Source organism: Nerophis lumbriciformis, linkage group LG32 (assembly GCF_033978685.3).
Source record: "Nerophis lumbriciformis linkage group LG32, RoL_Nlum_v2.1, whole genome shotgun sequence".
In the NCBI taxonomy this organism is placed as follows: domain Eukaryota; kingdom Metazoa; phylum Chordata; class Actinopteri; order Syngnathiformes; family Syngnathidae; genus Nerophis; species Nerophis lumbriciformis.
The window spans coordinates 9,479,828-9,485,532 of record NC_084579.2 but is presented as its reverse complement, the minus strand read 5'-3'; positions in this window follow the sequence as shown (position 1 = coordinate 9,485,532).

Below are 5,705 nucleotides of genomic sequence, written 5' to 3'. Positions count from 1 at the left end.
GACGTTGGACCAATCAAACAGAGCCAGGTGGTCACATGACCTGACTTAAACAAGTTGAAAAACGTATTCGGGTGTTACCATTTAGTGGTCAATTGTACGGAATATGTACTGTACTGTGCAATCTACTAATAAAAGTTCCAATCAATCAATCAAAAGTGTGAAGGAAAAAAGATACTTTTTTTATTTCAACTGGACATCCCGTCAAAAGCCTAAAGACTGACCGCACATGAGGACGTTCCTGTCTTCACAATAAAAGTGCCGCTCCATCGCGCCTGCGCTTTCAAAACAAGAGTCTCCGAAAGCCAGCGCAAACAAGCTAGCAAGCTAAGGAGTTTGACGCCAATATATTTCTTGTAAAGTGTATAAAAACGAATATGGAAGCTGTACAAATAAGATGCCAAAAACCCAGCACTTTCATGTGGTATTAGACAGAAAGGAGGAACTTTTCTTCTCCTCCATTTGAAAACGTGGACGTTATCATCACTACTGTCTGATTCCAATCAATGCAAGTCATCAGAATCAGGTAATACACCAACTTATATTCTAGACTTCATGAAAGAAAGGAATCTATATGTTAAACATGCTTGTATATTCATTAAAACATCTTTAACATGTAAACGAAAACAGCTAAATAAATACATATAAATTATATACTGTATATATATATATATATATATATATATATATATATATATATATATATATATATATATATATATGTGTGTGTGTGTATGTTACTCATCAGTTACTCAGTACTTGAGTAGTTTTTTCACAACATACTTTTTACTTTTACTCAAGTAAATATTTGGGTGACTACTCCTTACTTTTACTTGAGTAATACATCTCTAAAGTAACAGTACTCTTACTTGAGTACAATTTCTGGCTACTCTACCCACCTCTGGTTGTTACACACTCCTTAGCGGGTTCCGACTTCCATGGCCACCGTCCTGCTGTCTATATCAACCAACACCTTTTCTGGGGTCTGATGAGCGTCGGCATTGGGCGCCTTAACCCGGCGTTCGGTTCATCCCGCAGCGCCAGTTCTGCTTACCAAAAGTGGCCCACTCGGCTCACCAGGGTGAGCCCCACCCCTTTCGTGAGCGCACTGCGCGCGGAGTGACCCCTGTTACGCGCCCCCGGCAACGGGGGTGGCGGGCAGGTAAGCTGCGCGGGTGGAGTGACCCCTGTTACGAGCCCCCGGCCACGGGGGTGGCGGGCAGGTAAGCTGCTTACCTGCTGCGCGTGACGCCGGCCGCGGCGAAGGCGGACAAGGCGGGGTGTCGGTGCGGTGGGCGCGGTGGTGACCCTGGACGTGCGTCGGGCCCTTCTCGCGGATCACCTCAGCTACGGCTCCCGGTGGGGCCCTCTCAGGGGAAGGTGCCTCGGTCCCGGACCCCGGCGAGGCGTCCCTTCTCCGCTCCGTAAAAGTGTCCATCTCTTTTTTTTTTCTTCTTCTGTTGTGGCATATGCTGCAGGTGCCTGCTCGTTTTTCGTATGTGGGTAACAACATTTAACTATGTATATATATTTCCGAATTGGTTTAACTGCCACCCGCCTGAATCTATTTAAAATCTAATTTTTTTTTATTTCAACCGCCCGACCCGACCCGCGGATAAAATCTTTTTTATTTTTATTTCAACCGCCCGACCCGCGGATAATCCGCGGACTCCGCGGTTGTGTCCGCAAACCGTGCATCTCTAATATATATATATATATATATATATATATATATATATATATATATATATATATATATATATATATATATATATATATATTAAAAAAAAAAAAAAAAAAAAAAATACCGTATTTTTCGGACTATAAGTCGCAGTTTTTTTCATAGTTTGGCTGGGGTCCAGTGCGACTTACATATGTTTTTTTCCTTTTTTATTATGCATTTTCGGCAGGTGCGTCTTATACTCCGGTGCGACTTATACTCCGAAAAATACGGTATACATATAAATATATATATATATATATATATATATATATATATATATATATATATATATATATATAGTATATATATATATATATATACATACACACATTACATTGTTTCTTAATGGGAACAATTCTTGACTATACAAACTTTCCGATTTAAGACCCATGTTCAAAGAACCGATTAAGTTCGTAGATTGAGGTTCCCCTGTCATACAGTATGAATAGTAAGTTATTATGTTGCCAGTTAAGGGTCGATGGGGGAATTTTTCATGCTACGCACAAGAATTCAACATATTTGAGTTGAGAAGAAGATTTAGCAACCAGTGAGATGTTCATCAGTGCGGTGCAAACAACAACAACAACATGGCTTCACAACACAAGCGTGTTCCCCTTGCAGAAGGCACAAAGGTTGCACGATGATGCCCTCTGTTTGAGTCTTTCCACTTTGCTGCACAAGTGATAAGTGTGTTGTGGGCCAAGAGAGGGCACGTGGACTTCCACCGGTGGCTTCTTCCAGGATTTTGGGGGGGGGGGCTTACGAATTGATTCGGTGCGGATTTTCTCTCACCCTCTGCTGTACTCTCCTGAACAACAGACCTCCAAAATGTGGATTTTTCCACAGACCTCGTTACTCATTCGCTTTATGGATCCCGACATTCAGCGGCGGCCGCATTTACATTTTGATTTAAAAAAAACCTCAAGAATCCGCTCTTCCCGCGGTCTCACATGAACTCCTGGCGGCTTGGAATTGGCTCTTCATGGATACTTCAAAATCAATCTGGTGAAAATTTGGAGCGTGAGGTGAACACGGGAGGGTGTGAACGGGGAAGAAGACAAACATTAACGCTGACTATAAATGGCAGCTTTGGCTGAAGGCTGCACACAGACTTTCATTTAAGTGACATTTGCTGGACAGGCTGAGTTACAAGTAAGGGAACGCGGCCCCCCCCCGGGGGGGATCGTCTGCCGTCCTCCTCGAAAGGCCTGCAGCACGTTTGCAGCATATCTAAAAGCTGTTGCTGCTATCAAACGTGCAACTTAAACATCCCCGAGTAGCATTAAACGCGAAAGCCGGGCCATATATCAGTTTATTAAACGCCTCTGTGAGCACAGTAAGCTCCCAATTTTACGAGACAGGAGTCCTGATGTATGAACTGCGCCGCAATAGTTCCACAGTCATTACTATAAAGTTAATTAAGCCACCCCTGGTGAAGAAGGTGGTCACTGAGTGGCCATCACAGGCAGGATCAGTTGGCTCTTTCTGCCGCAATCCTGACATCCATCATACATCCAATCATAACCAAATTAAGATTGCCGTGCGTCAACTAAACCAGGCAGCGGACCTTAAAAGCGGGGAGGTCTCACACACACACACACACACACACACCAGTGACGTGCGGTGAGGTTCATGACTGGTGAGGCACTGACTTCATCACAGTCAGATTTACAAACATAGGAACCCTAAAGAGTATCTTATTCACCATTTGATTGGCAGCAGTTAACGGGTTATGTTTAAAAGCTCATACTAGCTGTCACGTTCAAACACTGAGGACATCTATTAAACAAGACAAAAGGCAAGGAATCAAACAGAGACAGAATTCAATTTGGACTCAATATTGAGGAGAGACATGGCCACTGCACTCTCTGTACAGTCCTGCACCACGCTCTCACCCTTCCTTCCTCTTGTCCTCGGATTTTCCGTCAGTCTTTCCAATTCCAGCCCGAAATGAAGAAAGCAGTTCCTCAATCAGGATTTGGTTGCCATGGTCTTTCTGGTTTCACTCACTCATGCTGGAATCGTCAGACGTGTTGGAATCCGGCTCGAAGGACCAATAAGATGTCACGTTCAAACACTGAGGACATCTATTAAACAAGACAAAAGGCAAGGAATCAAACAGAGACAGAATTCAATTTGGACTCAATATTGAGGAGAGACATGGCCACTGCACTCTCTGTACAGTCCTGCACCACGCTCTGACGAAGAAGGTTTTCGTCTCCTCTTTTATTCAGATGTTCAATGTTCACGCACCAACACATGTCACAGCAGGAATGGGAAGTATGTAAAACAGTCATTGTTTTCGGTCGCTTTGAAGACCAAGAAGAGGATTTCTCGTGCTTGGGCTCTTCCTGGATCCAGCTGGGGCAGGTGTTGGAGGACAATGGATAACCCCTCCCGTCTCCTGACCACAGCAACTTCAAGAGGGCAGCGGGTCGTAAATAGCGTTGACCTCGGTTACCAAATAGTTGGAAGAGAGTTTGTGAAATAGTTCAAAGAGAGTTCGTTTAACACTTCAAAGAGAGTTCCTCTGGAAGTTGAGCAGATCCTGCCATCTGTCCGTGTTGAGATCACAGTGGAGTTTCACAAGCCTTCTTCCTCTTGTTAGGCCTCGAAAGACAGCCTTCATCTTCTTATCAGGAACATAATGTAATACAACGTTTCTTTTGTGATAACTTACAAACAATTATTCCAACACTAGCATTCTTCCCTGCTTGGCACTCAGCATCAAGGGTTGGAATTGGGGGTTAAATCACCAAAAATTATTCCCGGGCGTGGCCACCGCTGCTGCCCACTGCTCCCCTCACATCCCAAAGGGTGATCAAGGGGATGGGTCAAATGCAGAGGACAAATTTCACCACACCTAGTGTGTGTGTGACAATCATTGGTACTTTAACTTAACTTTAACTTTACACATACAAACTGTAGCACACAAAAAAAGCACATTTAATAAAAAAAACAACGTTATTATGGTCTTACCTTTACTTAGAAATTAAGTCCATGCGCCGCAACTAAAGCCCTCACTTCAACTTTCCACGTGCAAGATTGAATCTATTTAAAAAAGTGTAACCGAGGGTTTATAAATGTCGCCTATACTGTATGAAACTACAAAATAACAAACACGGAGGCTCCAGTTTACACGAGGACCACTTTATTTACTTCTTTCAAAAACCTCCGCAACGTGACATCACTTCCGCTCTTAGCGCCTTCAAAATAAGAGCTCAAGGCATATACTGTACAACAGCGCATAACTGGAACTTAACATCACAAAGAGGAAAGCCCATGAAAATAGGTTACAAAAGTTATTTAATAAGAAGCCAAAAAGTGCAAAAACAATAATGTTCGTGTTGGAGGAGTTGTGAATTAGGTACACCTGCAGTCTGATTAGTACCCCCTAATCAGAGCAAAACATTTTTGGTTGAAAAAAAGAGATAAAGAAGTAAAATACAGCACTATGTCATCAGTTTCTGATTTATTAAATTGTATAAACGTGCAAAATATTGCTCATTTGTAGTGGTCTTTCTTGAACTATTTGGAAAAAAAGATAGGTTTTTATTTATATTTATAAAGGATTTTTGTTGCTATTTTTAGAATATTAAAAAACAATCTCACGTACCCCTTGGCATACCTTCAAGTACCCCCAGGGGTACGCGTACCCCCATTTGAGAACCACTGCTTTAAGGTAATAATGTTTTATAATCATGCTGTATGAAAATGTCATCCTAAGGAACTTTAAACCAGATTTTGTTTTTGGAAACATATATTAGTTTGAACTAAGGATGGATACCATACAGAATCACAGTACTATTAATGCCAGGATAACAAATAGTTCACTTTTCAAGAAAATTAATTTTCTCTTTTACCAATATTTTAAACACGTAAACAAAGTAGGGCTGCAACTAACGATTCATTTGATAATCGATTAATCTGTTGATTATTACTCAGATTAATCGATTAATAATCGGATAAAAGAGACAAACTACAT